Source organism: Plectropomus leopardus, chromosome 20 (genome assembly GCF_008729295.1).
Source record: "Plectropomus leopardus isolate mb chromosome 20, YSFRI_Pleo_2.0, whole genome shotgun sequence".
Lineage (NCBI taxonomy): Eukaryota > Metazoa > Chordata > Actinopteri > Perciformes > Serranidae > Plectropomus > Plectropomus leopardus.
This window is the reverse complement of record NC_056482.1, coordinates 5213009-5230615: the sequence shown is the minus strand read 5'-3', so window position 1 is coordinate 5230615 and position 17607 is coordinate 5213009. Positions and strand designations below refer to the sequence as shown.

Genomic DNA, 17607 nt, shown 5'->3' with positions numbered 1-17607 from the left:
GGAAAAATAATGTCTTTTAGCGTATTTTTATTGCTCTCAAATGTCAAAACAGGGCTTTCTTTTTTTTTAAAAAAAAAGATTTTTTGCAGTTTTATTAGCCTTTAAAGGATAGGACAGAGTAAGTGTGAAAGGAGGAGAGAGAGGGGACGACATGCAGCAAAGGGCTGAGGTCAGAGTTGAAACTGCAGCCGCTGCGGCGAGGACACAGCTTCTGTACATGGGGTGCCTGCTCTACAGACTGAGCTACTGGGTGCCCCAAAACAGGTCATATTTGACCTGAACATTATGCAAGGGTTAAAACTACTCTTGGCATCCAAAAATCTAAGAAAAAATTGTGAAAAATCAAGGTATAAAAATAGTTTTTCCTATAATAATAGCCAAGAATCCATTGATTGGTCTTATTAAAGGTGATTCAAATGATTTTTTATTATTTTGAATCAAATGTCCATATAAAAAATAAACGCTAAGGGTCTCCTGTGCTATTAAAGGAATAGTTGATTTCATTCCATTTAGAGTCTAAAGATGTATGAATATGTCAAGGAAAATGTTTTAACTTATATGAATCCTTCAAAGTATATTAGGTAATTAAAATGTGAATTTGTAGATTTTAAGCTTGTTCATGCCACTTGTTGCGCATATTCATCTCTTGTCATGACATATTGAAGAAAACACAGTATATAGCCTGCAGTAAATCATTATACCATATGTCCCTTGCAATAAGTGTGTATACCTTTAAGATCCTTTAGGTTGTGATTGTAGATTTAGCACAGCAGAGGGCCGGTAAAAAAGTTGTAAATGTAAAAAAAAAAATGCACAAGTGAATATTCCTAAAGCTCATTGCAACCCATAGTAATAAACAAGATCACACAGATCCACACAATCCACAGATAATTTCTTTAATAGGCAAACATCAGGAAACACTTGCAACAAGATGTTAAAAGTGCTGGGGACGCGCTTCAGTGAAGTTTAACAAGTGTGACTCAAATCTGACTTTTGTATTGGTTTATGAGATGTTTCTGTGTTAGGGTGGTGCTAAGAAGAGAATGCGTCTCTTGAGCTCAAGAGTTTTGCAGTTGTGGCATCCAACACAGTTTTCACAAATGAAAGAACTTGTAAAAGAAAAGAGTGAATGTTTTTGATTTGATGGCGATTTGAAGGTCTCTCCCAAACAGAAATGAACGAGACACCCATCAAATACCTCTTCAACTCAAACTGCCTTTTGTTCGTTTTTTTTTTCTTTTGGCTGATATATTTGTTTTGTCAGACGCGCAGCATGAGAGGAGTAGTTTTGTGCTTCAAGCAGAAATGAAAGAGCTGAGTGGCGTTTGGTTAAAAAAAAAAAAGATTCAGGAGGCATGTGCCATCATTACCTGAGAAACTGTTCCTGTCTGTGATGACATGAGAGCAGATGTCTTTATGATTATTGCTTTATGGCTTATGCTGTCTGAAAAGCGCTGTTAGTTAAAATGAACATCTCAAAGATCTCACTTTTGTTGTCTTTGGTGAGACAATGGCAATAAGCAGTAATTGCAGGTATGTTTTTGATCTCAGTCTCTAGAGATCCAAAGTGTGTAGCCTGTGTGACTTTTTTTTTTTACATTTGCACTTGTTTTTGACGACCACTTGAGAAAGTTTACATACACAAAATACCTTTTGCCCTTATAGTGAAAAAAAAAATCCTACAAAGCTGTTCACATGGCTAAAGAAAATGAAAAATCCACTAATATTCATGTTTACATGCAGCTGTGCATGTAAATGGGCTTAACAGATGTGCATTTCAACAAAAATCTTTGAGTATTATTGAAATGTGTTCAACTATGCAAACAAAAGAGTTTTCGTAAAGAGCAAAAGATATAGCTGTAAGTAAGAATGTTATCTACTGTGACATAAAAGTGCAAATGAATTCAACTGTGCTCATGCATCTTCTTCAGTTGTCGTGTTGGAAAGTTTGAAACTTTCCTCCTCCTTCTGTTTCTCTCGCACTTCTCCTTCTAAATGATATCCAGTCATTAGCTGGTACATCAGCACACCCACCACTGCACCCAAGAAGGGAGCACAGATGGGCACAAAGAACCAGTAGGTGTTTGCTCTAGAAGAGAATAAATGGAAATATTGTAATGCATGTTGTCATTTGAAATTTTTGGTTCAATTAATCCACTGTACTGAGCCTAAATAAAGTATGAATGCATAATAGAAGTTACATGCAGTGTTATGGGTCAAAGAGCTTGTGAGCCTTGTTAAGACATTCTAATTTTAAAATGTTTGAAGAAACACATAAAGTTCAGTTTGCTCGTCACTATGAGTACCGTTCAGTCTTTTGTATAAATTGTATAAAGTCTTCTGTGGCTATAGCAGGACCTTGCATTACAAACCAGCAACACATTCTAATCCCAATTTATCAAATATTGCTGCCTGCTCAGTGCTGTTAATGTCTACATGTGACATCTTGGTATCCTCCTGTGTCTGCTGACAATGTTTGGAAACAGTGTGTCAATTTATAACTGTTAAATGCATTGCATCTTTTCAAAATACACCTCTGTCTTCACAGGAAATGTACAGTTTCTGCATTGATGCATAGAGTCTTTTTTTAAAATGAACTCAAAACTTTTTCAAAACGCTTTGTATTTTCGTTTATTTTCTTGTGCAACAAAAGCATGTGGTTAGGTTCAGAAAAAAAAATTATGTTTTGGCTCAACATTCAAATGGGAAGCAAACAGCAAGCTCCTAGGTGAAAGTGTGGGGTTTGTTGGACCTATCCACATCAGCCCTATATAGGAACTTTAAGCCTGCTCTCACTCGGACCTCGTCAAATAGCACCGCTCTGTGCTTTTGGCATGTGAGCTTGACGCCAAAAGCCACCTTCCACGTCTAACTGGAATGTGGCTGGATGGCATTAGATGAAAATGCGCCTGTAGAGAACCGCTGGCGTTGATATGATGCACTTGCGGCCTGTCGCGTCCACTTGCAATGTGCATGTACACAAATCTGACTACACTTTGACATTTTTGCTATAGAGAGATGTTTAGCATGAGTGTGTTTTGGTGTGTGTTTGCTTGACTGACAGGTGTCTCAACCAGCCACAGTGGTTACTGCTTGTGATGCCTGTCTCAGCTCTGTCTGGACTTCTTCCACTTTGAGGAAATTCAAATTTAGTGGCTCTAGTAACTAAGATGGGTGGCAAACAATAATCTAACATCCAGTCTTTATCTAATCTCCTGTGCCACCTTCTGTATTGGTGATGTTAGTGTTCTCAACAATTAAACATGGCGTACTGGTTTTAAGTAATCCAAAATAGTTCTGTACTTACGTGAACACCTCTCGTCCCCAGCCTGCAAGAGCCGTGAAGATGCCCCAGGTCCCTGGCCGGGTTGACGGCATAGCCACAGTTGAAGCCCACTGACAGTCCGATGACCAGCACCACAAAGCCGACAGTGAAGGGCTCCAGACCTTTTGGAACTGGATTGTTGTGAGGATCAACTATGGCCAGGATGCACACGATTAGTGCTGCCATTCCAATAACCTGAAGATGGTACAGGGAGAGTGATGTGTTTGTTTAATGTGGAAACAGACAACTTTTCAAACCCCACAGTATCTCCAAGTGGTATTACTGCTGACAACAACCAGATTGTGTTCTGTTTTCTGGGGATGGGTACCAGTAGCTACCAGGGACAACAAAAGTGCTATCCTTCTCCTGCTTTGGTTACACAATGATTGATGCACTTCCTTTGCGCCGTAAATCAAATCTTTATTTTCGTAGCAAATTGAGCCTGAGGGCAGACAGAATAGCATAGTGAAAGCGAGACTCATGAGGAAACAATCTAAATGCTGATGGCGTCATTATTCTATGGCCATTACATTGTGCAAAATCAGTATTTACTTCATAATGATAAGTTAAAGCAAAAAACTTGACTTCTCTGACTTAATTACTTTAATTAATCATAAAAATTAGTGCTGCTGATGCATGAACAATCAAGAGTCTTTTAATCAATCTGTAACAGCTTCTTGATATTTTTTTTAATCACAAAAATCTCAATTTTGTCAAATAGTTTGCCTTGTGATTCCTGGGAGGAATGTTTTAATCACCTTTAAGAAGTTGTTATATTCACAATGGATTTGCTCTGAAGGTGTTGACAAGCTGTCGAAGTGGAAACTTCTCTCACGAAGAAAATAAATTTGAAATCTAGCGACGAGGTCCACGTTTTCATCAGAAAAGAGCAGATCATAGAATTTGCACTGATGTACTCTGACATCAGTGGATAGCTGGAGCACCACATGGAGTGCGTAGATGAACATAGGGTGTTTTCTTTGTTTCACATGGTTGACACACTACAGGTCTGGTCTTGAGAACAATCGGTTTCACAGTATATGCACACAGCAGATATAGTATGGATTAATCCACATGCTGTGACCTGTCAGGATCTATATGTGTACTGCAGCAGCAACGGCGCTGGCTAGTGGCCACCGTGGCCAACAGGGGCAGCACTTCTCGTTTAGTTGATATAACACTGTCAGCAGGAACAAAGAACCTGTTTAGTGAGTGTAAAAGTAATGTAAAATATATTAGTGTACAATACCAGAAATGTAATATTATAGAATTTGGAATAGTCAAAAACAGTGGTGGAAGAAGTATTATTTAGTAAAACTGCACTGTAAAAATACTCTGTTACAAGTGAAAGTCTGGCATTGAAAACTTTTACTTGTACCCAATTCAAAAAAATCTGTTATTTAAAAACAATAGAAAAAACACCCCCAAAACTCAAAATTATCAAAAAAAGTAGAAAAAAAATCCCCAAAACTCAAAACTATTTAACAAAAAGAAAGAAAGTCCCATAAAACTGAAATTAGAAAAAAAGACAAAAACACCACAAAACTGGAAAGTATTAAAAAAAGGAAGAAAACAAACCACCCCTAAAGCTAAAAATAATAATAAAGACACGAAAATTACTTAAATATTTATCAAAATATTTAGGCATTTATTGTTGTGTCAATCAGCTGATTCATTAATCAATTAATTATAGCAGCTTTTCTTGTATAAACTGTTTGGTAATTAAATTTATTTATAAATTATTTTATAACAAAATATATTTAATGAACTCGTATTTTTTATCAAAAAAAAACTTCATCTGTTAAGTAACTAAAGCTGTAAAGTAAATGTAGTTAAATAAAAAGTGCAACAGTTTCCTCTGAAAAGTAGGGGAGTAACAGTATAAAGTGACATGAAAAAAATACACAAGCAAAGCACAAATACCTCAAATTTGTATTTAAATACATTACTTAAGTAAATGTGCATGCATGCAATTTTTTTTGTCTTTCTTCTTGTTTCACGTATGTATCATGGTCAGTCTGTTTCCTGATTTATTTTGAAGGTTATCTCCTCATGTGTCACATTTTATGTTACTTCCTGCCTTCGTCTGTTTCCCACCTGTTGTCTGTCACACCTGTCCTGCATCAGTCCTGTTAATCCCTCCTAGAGCACTTGGCTCTGGTCCTTCCTGCTCCTCAGATTCTCCCAGCCAATCAGCTCCCTGACTGTTATTTTGCCTCATCACCTCATTCCACTCATCTGAGCTTCTCTGCCCTTTTTCTCCACCTGCACTTCATCGCCTTGTCAGTCTAGTTTGTATCAGTCTTTGCTGGATCCTTGATTTGTTTGCGTGATGTTCTGTTACTGTGTCCTTGCAATAAAGTGTGATCTTTTTGGGTTCCTGTTGCCTGCTGTCTTCTGCATTTGGGTCTACCTGCTCTGCATGACAGTGGCTGGGTTTAGTCAACAACAACTTTAGATTTATTTGTCAATTTTTAAAGGAAAAAACGTCGGCATATCATACTGCTGCAAAAAGTGGCTTTTGGGGTTGATGTCTGACACCAAAATCAGCGACCAAGTGGCAGTATGTGACTACTTTGAAGTGTGAATAAGCTGGGTGAATCATGCACCAAACTATCAACTCAATAAAATTTTTCCCCAATTTTTTTTTTTTTTTTTGTCATTTAGGAAGTTCATATCACCCTGAAGTTTGTTCAATTTTTTTTTCTGATAAGTTTGGTTTTGATTTTTTAATTGATGGAATTAAAAGATGGGTGTGACGTCATGATTATATGTGTGTGCCCATCAGGATGCTTGTGTTTGGTCGGATGAGTGTTTAAGCTGGAACATGATACCACTGAGATCACTATTGTACAGACTGGCTCCAAAAGACATCACCAGTCAGGAGTGCACATTGTATAGAAAGTGCAGGCAGTACCCTTGCAGAACAGACTTATTATTGTAACAAACCAATTGCAAAGACAAAATTTAGTAAGTAAAACTGATAATAATATCGATCATGATATTTTAAAAATGTTCTAATATACTTGTAATTTACACAATTACTACATACTTATATATAATTTGACTTTCGATATATATATCCCCTCAAATGTGTAAACCCATCTCTATCATGGTGTTCAAATAATGAAAGTTAGAATCGAATTATAACAAATTTATAGGCTTATTTTTAAATACTATAAACAAACTATTAAAACCATTCAATCTAATGAATATTTTGTTATTTAATTTGCTGTTTCTATCAATACAGATGAAATGATGAATGCTGGGTAATGAGTGTATGTTATTGTCCAATCTGAAGTCTCTTTTTGATCTCGTGGCAAGATAACAAGACTCTGGCCCTGTGAAGCGCAACATTGTCGCACTGAGCACGCCAAGGCAAGCCCAGCAAACAGACAGGACATTGGCGCAAAGGGGTTTCAAGAAAGGGGGGGGAGGTTGCAGAGCTCCCTGAATTGGACTTTTTATTTTTATTTTTTACAAAGATTTGCCAGCGCGTGAACAAGCCCCCCCTGCTGCCATCTGGTGTGTGTCAATTAACATGCAGCAGGTAAGCTAATGTTAGCAGTAAGCTAGATAACACTGGTCTAAAAAATGGTAAAGTTTGGTTAATGTGTTAAATTTAAATTTTAACACAAGGCGTACATGTATTATTTAGGCTAAGATGTAGGCTGCTGTGAAATTAATGTCTCTTCCATGTGGATAGCCAGCCTATGAAGCTAATTAATAGCCTAATGGATGCTAGCTGTCCCTAGCATTAGATAACCGTCATATTTACATATTTTCGGTTGCAGGACTAAACCAGTCAGAAACAGAAGCCCTCATATCGGTGAGTACAAGTGTTTTTTAAGGGGATTTGGGGTATGTGTTGGGCTGCTGTGCCCCTGTTTCAACAGTTAGAATTTGGAGTCAGGTCGCGAGCACCTGTTGCATTGTGTGTGTGGACTTTTGTGTACTTTGGCTTGTGTGCGCGTGCCGCTGTTGCTGGTCAGTTTTCGGGACATGGGGTTGTTTGTTGATAAGTATTGCAGCGCTCTTATTAACCAGGATGTTTTGCGTTTATGTGGAGGAGCACAGTTGTTGTGAGGTTGTTGTACTAAAAATGCCTGAAAAAAAGTCAGCGGTCTTTTCAGCAGGCAGTGAAATGGACATCTGTTATGCTCTCAGGTGCTTGTTGTCACGTTTGTGATGTTTGACTGTCACAGCACTATCCATGCTTTGATCACTTTCTCTGTGACCTCAAATACACAGGCAGATGTAACACATTCCCACTGTAAAATCCAACACATGGTTTTTACTGTATATATATATATATATATATATATATATATATATATATATATATGCCCAATTACATTTCTAAGCATGTGCATATGTGTGTGCTTCATAATTAAGGAGTGCTAGGACCCCTCATAATAGCCTGCACTGGGGCCCATCTTTGCTATCTAATGCCAATGTCACTAGAGCAATACTAGGGCCACTGTATCTGGGTTGTTATGGCTTTATTTCTGTACTGTAGGAAGAAGTAGAGACACTTTATGTGTAGATAAGGCTGGCAGAATCAGTGACTTCTTGTAAGTCACTGATTTAAACCCAATTTAAGATTTGCTTTTATGCGATGTCATCCTTTTATTTTGTGTTTGTATTTCTATCTGTTTTACCTCTTTAATTTATGTTTTATCTCTTATACTTCCTAGTGTTTGTGGTTTTATTGCATTTATTGTTCCTGTTGTTGTTTTTGGTTTACGTCTTTGTATTATTTTTTATCTACAGGGGCAGGATTTAATAAGCTTATGTTTCTTCCTGCTCATTTTCGTACATGTTGAGAAAAATGATGTGTTTGATTCTTTGGCAGTTTTAGTTTGTTTTTGCTTTTTGTTTTATTCTCGCATGTTCGAAATAAAGCCTTCATTCATTCATTCATTCATATGTCCTGCATCTTGCATTATTTGTCTTCTAATTTCATCCTAACTCTACCCTATTTTCTGCTTGCTTGTGGTCAATAGGACTGTTTGGCGTTCTGTTGTTGTGTCGCCATCTATGTATCCCATTTCTGCTGTGTTTGTCAAAGGACTTTGTAAACTCTGTTTTTAAAGGTGCTATATAAATTTGATTATTATCATTATTACTTTGTCCATCTGTGGGTTTGGCTAGCGTACAGCTGTTAATGTTAATGGTCTCAGCTGTTTTGTCGAGCATGCATAATATGTGCAAACTATGGAGGCAAAAACTCCTTGCGTGTTCTTAATAGATTATGTTCACTTGTGTTTCCGTCTGCTCAGACGACCCCGCAATTACTCAGACCTCTCCAAAACTGTCACTCAGAGCTGTTGTAGGAATGTAAAGCTCTTTTTGAGATAAACACATGTTGTTGTCATCAGCAGCAGCATTCTGTGTGTTGCATCTGCAGTGTCCAGATTTTTGATGCACAGCGCGTAATTTTACGCGCAGAGCACCTTCATTAATTATTTGAGTCTTCCGACAGAGCGGGATCTAATTGACCTTCCTTTTCTACACACTTACAAGCTGTTCCACACAGATCCCAGGTTTAGACAATCAGATCAAATGAATAGTGACACTGTCCTGCTCATTACACCGTCTGCTGCTTTTAAAAGGTTAAAGAGGATGAGAGGAGCCGATGTGATGTGATTGGTTATTAGGCTGTTACAGGAGAGCCAGATTTTTCATGCAATACTTCTGAGCAAGGAGGAATTTGGAGCTACATCGTGGACATAACTCAGCGATGTTTTTCAATCATCTGTCTCTTCGGAGACTTTTATTTGAGCCAGTACTGCAGTAGAAACTCCAGCGAACATGTGTCACTGTCACCTCAAGTGTTCTTTTTTACTTTACCATGTGAAATTGAGGCTGTTTCCTAGACGATCAAACGATGGCTAAGAGCTAATGGAGAATGATTAATGTGTCACAGTGCTTCAGCTGGAGTGTACAGTAGCCTATGGCCTGTGAGAGGGCACGTGCTGAGTTAACCATTTTCAATGAGTAGAGTGAAATACTCAAGAAATCAAGTCACTCTTACCTGATCAAAGAATCCATTCAGCAGGCTGAGATGTTTGGATGGATACGTGGCAAAAACCCCAGCTGTGGCATTCTCCCCCACCACGATCAGCTTCCCGTGGCTAAAGTCCCATAATGCGTCTGGTGGAAGAATGTAGAAATTATTCTAATAATTTTATTTTATTATATTTATTCTAATTGTTTTGTCCATCATGAAATTAAATAAATAAATACAATTATTTATATATATATATATATATATATATATATATATATATTATATATATATATATATATATATATATATATATATATATATATATATGACATCCAGCCAATTTGCTCAGGTTTCAAAGGCTTACTTTGAATATTCCTTTTCCATTTCACATACCAAAATACATGCCAAATACAATGGCTGCACCCAGAAAGGCTCCGAGAGTCTGGAAGACAAAGAACAAGGGGAACTTCCTCCAAGGCTCCCTCCCAAGTAAACACAGCGAGAGTGTCACAGCTGGGTTCAGGTGACCACCTAAAGATGAGAGAAATATAGAGACTTTGGTTTATTTTTATATCTAAGATCAGATTGAGTCACACCTGGGAAAACAAAACACATGGAGGCTGTTTTTTTTCCCACCTCTTCTCTCAGTGAGACAGAGGAGAGTTGTAAGTCCACTGTCTATTCAGTAATTGTGGTCTCAGTAAAGTCTTGTTGGGATAGAAGGTCCCAGCAACACAAATTAAATTGGAGGGATGAAAAGATTCAGAAAAGTATCTTTTTTTTTCTAACCTTGAAGGGGGAAATAACTGCTCTGATGGCACACTCGTGTGGGCGCCTCGCTTCTATTCACACCTTAATCGTGTCAGGGTAGGAGCTATCTAATTATAAGAGCTTATTTCCTCAGCTGCAACGTGTGTGAGAGGGGGGGACAGCCTCATTATAAAGGCATTGAAGAAGTGAGTATGAGTGAACTGCAGAAGCCTTTGTAGTGCCGCTGCTTTTGACAGAGGATACTGGGATTGAGAATTGACTCCCTCACTTTCCTTTCAATTACAGACCACATAGTTTTTGAGTTCAGGGGTAAGCGCCCCCCTCCTTCTGTGTGTGTCTATTAAACTTTGCATTCCTCTGTCCACTGCATCCTGCTCCCCCTGCCGCCTCGAGCTGTCATTCGTCTGGCAAAACACATCAGTGTGGTAAATACTGCACTTCAGATAACTGCCAGTTTACCCTTTGCTGATATTTAGTGTCTGTCAAGCCATCAATAATAATGACTCCCTGTTATGATGGAAGTTGGAGGAAAAAAAGCTGAGTCTTGCGGAAACACTCATTGAATGACAGGTACTTCATGACGGTGATGCAAATGACTGTAGCTTAACTGTGTGTGATTTTCATGATGATAAAAAGGTTTCCTCCATTTTACAAAAAACACCCTTTGTCGACATTGGCTTTCCTGTCTCGTTGTTGTTGCTGCTGTATGTATGAATAGATACAAAAGATTACTGTTTTCTTTTCTTCTAACCTCATTAAATTATATGAGGTGATAGATTTCTGCAACAAACTGGACTTGCACATTTAAAAAGAGTCTATTATGCTCGTTTTCAGGTTCATATTTGTATTTTGGGTTTTATTAGATCATATGTACATGCTTCAGTGTTCAAAAAACACTTCATTTGCCTCATACTGTGTAATTACAGCCCATTTTGCGCCTGTCTCTCTGACCCTTTAAAACCTGAGCAAATTGGCTCAATTTCTTTCAGAAACATGGGAAGAGGGGAATGAGCAATTTAGAAATAAATGACCAAAATTAGCAAGAAATCAATAGAACGTTACAAGAAAACGATCTGAAAAATAGCAAAAAAGAAAGAAAAAATCAGGGTAAAAAACAACAACAAAACATAAGGAAACAATGAAAATACCTGAGAGAAATGCTTAAAAACTACAATAATTCTGTAACATAAAAACTAAAATTCTAAAAATAAAAATGATATTTTTCTGAACATTTTCTCCTAGCCTTTAAAGAAAAAAATTCAAGATCTACAATACCTTTAAATATGGGCATTTAAAATTATTCCATTATATATATTACAAAAATAAGAAAAAGCAGTATAGGTCTCCTTTAGCAAAGATGACAAAACACATAATTAATCACAAAGCATATCAAGAAATATTTCATGTTTTATATGGTTTTATGGGCTATGTAAGCACAAAAATATACTTTCTTTTATGTGCCGAAAAGTAAAGTAAAACTCAAGTAAGAAAAATGCTAACAGACTTATTTGGGATTTGAGAGGAGTAATGTTGCATGAAAAATACTGCCAACACAATCTCAGATATGGATATATTTTTACTTAACCATGTTTTACAGCTGAAGTGTCTGAGACCAAACACATTTAATGTGTCATTGTCTGTACTGGATTTCTGAGACGTGTCATCACCTCAGTCACATGTACAATTATCACTGAAGTGAGGTGCTAAAACAATAGGTACTTTTAAACTTCAATTTATAGCTCTGGCTATTATTTGCTCAAATCATTGAACTCAGTAGACTTATATTTGGGACAAGTGTCTATATGGGAAGGGCTTTTATTATTTATTTATCTATTTTAATATTTTAAAAGCTGTTAAGTAGGTCTTGGGGTTGAGATGTTTTTTAAGGACCTTTACAGTTTGAGAGACAGTGACAGTATGTCCTTACCTGAGATCTGCCCGCACACAAGGAGGCCCAATGTTACAGAAAAACCAAAAGCAAAGTTGTCGCTGAGGAACGTGCCGTGGGAGCCTCTGCTTAGCACCCGCTGTGCTACTGCACCACAGCCACACATCTGGATAGTGGAGGAGGCAAAACTTCAGATGGACAGTCTGGATTTATTTACTGAACACCTTTTTATGTCTTTTCAACATTTCCTAGCTGTGCACTTTTTTTTTTTTGTGGTCCAACCACAGATATGCAGTAAAATTGAAAAAGACAAACTGTGAGACAAGGTTATTTTCATAGACAGACAGTAGTCAAAAAACTTCAAAGAGAATAATAAAGACCCGCAGTGGCCTGACCTCGAGTCAGGTATCTTGCTGGATCTTGCTTTTCGTTGCACCCAGGGTGTGTCTCTCTGACCTCGGAGGTCAGGAGCGTGTTGCGGTCAGGCTTTGTGTGGGACTATTGATGCGGACAACAATCTGAGTCCACCTGCAGAGCCTTCCTCTGCGGAGGGCCAGCTGTGACCACCGAGGGGACTGGACTGCCAGCAGAGTGAAAGGTCTCCTGGAATTAACAGATCAGGCACAGCTGGGAAGCAGAATAACAAATGGCCTGCCGTTTCACCGCCGGTGCCCTCTCCTGATATTTGTGTTGACAGTGGGTTACCATGAGAAACAGGGAGTCCAGGTTGTTTTGCAGCAGCTAAAAAAACCCTTTCGTTTTAATTTGAAAGAATGTTTTGACTTCCTAGTGTGTTGAAACAGGGGACTACAGACACTGCCTGCTATCATTAGCAAACATATGGATATAAATTGATGTGAAGTGTGTGTAAGGTTGAAATAGAGAAAGACATAGCTAATGCAGGAGTTTAACGAGACATCGACTTCATAAATTTAAAAATAAGGCCTTAATTGGTATTAAACTGACTTAAATGAATATTTCTAAAGTCTTAAATGTGCTCAGACAAAAAAGAAATATGATTTTATGAATATTTTTTTTCTGACATTGCATCGTGAAATCTCAAATAAATTGGTAACATCTATTTTTGTCAAATAATTAAATAATTTCCTTTTCTTAAAATCCTCATGATGGGAATCCTAGCAGTGGAATTGGCAATATAACCGTCCAGAAACATAAAAAATGTTCCACTTCTTTTGATAAATCAAATAGATTCGTTTATGAAAATGTAAAATGTTCACTGTCTTTGATGTGTTTCACTCTTAAAAGGGGCAGGACAAAAAAAGTCATGTTTTATATTGCAATAAACATTTAGGCAAAATAAAATTGTACTTCAATTTTGGTTATTAGAAAATATATTTGATTCTGAGTGACATTAAAAAGAAGTCTTAAAAAGTCTTAAATCTACCTGGTTTTAAGCTGTAGGAGCTCTGGTCTTGCATGAATCTAGTCAAAATAATTTTTTCCTTCGTAGACATCTAAGAAAGCAGCAATTTTAATGAGAAGAGAGCAGCAGTTAAACGTTCTTTACCTTTTAGCACTACTGTAAGAGTTGCCTTTGAACATCAAATCAGTCTAAAAGAAGACACCTGGAGGAGGACCTCACAAAAAAACAAATTATTAACCGCTTTCTCATCAAACAACTAAACTCTTGCCAGACACGTTGGCACCCTCACCAAGAAAGGCCGAGGCAAGAAGGAGACTGAATCCCTTGGGGGCATTTTCAAAAGATCTTTTTTCTCTTTCCTCATGTTGAAGCTGCCAGAAGGGTCCAGGAGGTGTTCTTAGTGAGATCTATGCAACCTGTTAACCGTTTAGTATGTTGTGCTTTTCTCACCGTCTTGCATCTTTAATTGTCGGTCGGGTTCAGTGATTGGTTGGATCACACAAGTAATTTCATAATGTACAATTTTATAGATTTTTGACAAGATCTCAGACATATTCAGCAGTAATGCTTTTCATTTTCATTTTCATTTTTTTTTTTTTACATCTCTATGCTATACGCTGCACTATATATAAGCTGACCTCGATTGGAGGATAGAATATGGAGCAAATAGCTACGAACAGCAAAACACACCTGGATCCTAGCCATGGGGGCTGTTCTTACACAGGAGGATTCATTGAACATTTACTCACAGAGTGTCCGAGGTTAGCTGGTCTGCTGAGGGCTTTAGAGTGGTGTACAGGTTTGGGAGAACACTTTTTTAAATCTATTTCTACGTGGTCCGAAGTATCTGGTGGGAAAAAGCCATGTCTTCTGATTTTCATGTTGACTTATATGGATATCCAAGAAAAAAAAGGGTGCAGGATGTACAGATGCTGTAGGTGATGAGGGGATTGTTGGTTGCTTGTCTAAAGGTTACACATGCTCACTGTCAGACAGTGAGTAATGTGGAGGCTGTCAGCAGGGGCGTAGCACCAGAGGTCTGGTTCCGAAACATAAGCAGTCTTTGTGGGCCCCTGTCCATCCTGTCTTTCATGTCATTCTCATGCATTTTTTTAAATGTATGATTATTTGTTATTTTTACAAAGTTAAGTCCTTTTCCTTTCTGTCTCTTCTTTTTTCGGAACCCTTTCCCGGGTAAACCATGACCTGGTTTTAGCTGTACTTCAATATTAATCCTCGTGCAGAGGCGGACTCAACCATTTTGTGCCTTTCAGGGATTAGAGGGGCCTCAGAGGGCTTTCATTATTTTTTTCATACAAAGTTAAATATTTCAACTATTTTATTCTGCCAATTTTTATTTCGTTGTGGCACAAATTAAAAAGAAATAAACTGTGAACAAAACCTAATTTTGTAGGAAAATCTTTTTAAAATGCTAGGGAAAAACTGGAAAGAGAATAAAGAAAAATGCTAGGGAAAGGTATATTTAAAATGATCCTAATCACATTGTGTAGATTATGTTACATAGTAATTATATTTTGAAGCACTTTTCCAGGTCTTTTACTTGTTTAATCATTGTTTGTATTATTATTTAATTTTTGAAATGTATTATTATTATTATTATTATTATTATTATTATTATTATTATTATTATTATTATTATTATTATTATTATTATTATTATTATTATTATTATTATTATTATTATTATTATTATTATTATTATTATTATTATTATGTAATTTTTGTACTTTTTACTAATTTCTTCAAGTTTTGTAAGAAATCAAGCCAATGTGCTCAGGTTTTAAAGTGTTAAGTATCAACTAGCAAAGGAAAAAATAAATAAATGGCAAAAGGAAACAAAAAAATGAGGTGTACATATTGTTATGCTAACAAACCAATTTAGATTCTTATTAAAGCATAACCAAAAGTCCATTTAATTCACATAAATGAAACTGAATCACAATAATCTGATGTTCGATTATAAACTGAGTTTATTTGTTTATTTTGAGTGAAGACTAGCAATCTAGCAATTTAGTTTACAATCCCTGTTCACTCGAACAAAATGATCCACTCAGCACGCTGCAGGAGGGATGCAAAATAGTCTTTACTCACCACCAAAATAAGAGCTCCCAGGCACTCTGCCAAAGCCTGGCTGAGAAGGGCATGTCGGATCTGAAAGGTCCCTGCCAGTTTCTCCCAAATGTTTCTCCGTATTCCCATGATGCAGTTATTATAAGATTATCTTGAGGTAGGCTCTGTGGTCTAACAACAAATGTAAGTCTGTGGCCATGCATCAGCTTTTAGGAGTCTCCATTGGATCCCTCCCTTTGGACTGCCTGCCACTCCTAAACACATTTCCACCCATCTCCTCCTCACAGTTTTTTGGGGCTGCTGAACTCGTGCTCTGACTTACTCTCAGCATCTCTCTCTCTACAGCACAGCCAAATATGCAAATAAGGCCATAAAGTTGCACATTTAGTCTAGAAGCTAACTGATGATTGTTTTTTTATTTTACATTAAAATTATACCCAATTAAAATACAAGTCTTTCAGTACATAATTGCATGCATTCATCAAACTGAGGACTTCATCCTGAGGGACGTGAGATGAAAAAGCCCATTTCCCAAACCGATCCCTCTTCACCAGCACATCACAAGTCACACACACCCCATATTACAGAGGGATGCATAAACAAACAGGTAAACTTTAAGATGCACACAACACTCTCCACCCTAAGTAGAAAACATCTGTCACCATGGATACTGATAGATGGCATGCTCAAGCAGCTGTTAGAGCTATTGTGTGATGTTTCACTGTAAATGAACTAATTCCTCTCAAGCAAACGACGTTAAGAGCCGACGTTAAGACATTAAGTTGGTTTAAAGGAGAGTATTTCATTGTGTTGTGTGTCCTTGTAAGGCAGAAACCAGCTCTTTTTAAATGGACAAGAAAGATGTGTGTGTGTTTTGCACATAGACAAGAATGGACATAGCTACTGTGATGTCAACTATTGGTCTGTGTGCTCCCATTTTTAAGCCTTTAATTCGCCATTTTGGCCATTGCCATGTTGTTTTTTTGAGTCACATGAGTCACTATATTTGGATAAGAGGTTGGAGCTGTGAAGGATTGAGATGTGGATCTGACTCATAAGCCTTATTTCCACCGCACAAAAAATAAACAAACAAACAAAAACCGCTAGCACCCACTAACATCTAGCCTTTTAAATGCAATTGCCATTCAAATGACTCTGCAGTAGTCACAATAGTTTGCAACACTTGTTTTCTATAATTACATCTAAAGCCAGTGATCAGCACCCCACTATAGCCCTTGGTGTGTATTAAATTTATGTTTAAAAGACACATCGGATCATATTTTACAGGTTGGAAAGAGATGAAGGAGTCCTGCATGTAGTTGTCTTCTTTTCATCGATAGTTGTTTTTTTGGTGGGATAAAAACAAATATCTGTAACAACAGAATAAAGTTGCAGGTAATCAACAAGATCTGCAATCTTGCTACAAATACCTACTTCTGTTGTGCATTGTGCAACACCGATTGGTGAAGACACATCTTAAGTTCAAATAGATTTACACAAAACTGGTGGAGATGTGGGCTGACCCGCTTGATAGCACCAAGGTTCAAAGATTCCAGAATAGAGCCAGTTAAAGAACCAGAGCCATTTTGGTAGTTAAGTCATATATTGGTTTGCTTGGATTTAAAAAACTTAAAAATGCTTTTTAAAAAACATATCCGTCATGACTCCAACAGTGTTATAGAAGTGCAATGCTAAATCACTGCAGTTAAGTTTATGTTGTGCTGACATAGCACACATCTTCAATATAGCTGTGTTGACATTACCACAAGCTAACTGGTGCACAGTAAACCTGGGACCGTTCTGTGTGATCTGCACTTGATGGTAGTTTGGAGGCAACAGGACAAAAAACACAAACAGGACTGAAAGTGGGGAGACAATAAGGCCCCAACAGCGAATAATCCAGCCATTTTATACATTTTATCAGTGAAGAAGATTGAGCTCGACCTTGCTACTAATTTGTCTTATTTAACACAATTAGTGTTGAACCTTCAGTTATCAAATTACCTTGTCAGTGTTAATCTGTGAAGAAAGCAGGAATAAAGCACATGGAAGTGTTTACTCAAAGGTGTTTTCACCTTGATGTAACATTCAACCATTCACCAGTGCATCTGTCTGTGCTTGCATTTGCTCATGCA

At 37.3% G+C, this 17607-nt stretch overlaps 1 pseudogene; it reads right to left on the bottom strand.

Annotated features, from left to right (window-relative positions):
- Positions 1 to 1914: 1914 nt before the first annotated feature.
- On the bottom strand, positions 1915 to 15601 carry LOC121959755 (annotated as a pseudogene).
- Between the last annotated feature and the right edge of the window lie 2006 nt (positions 15602 to 17607).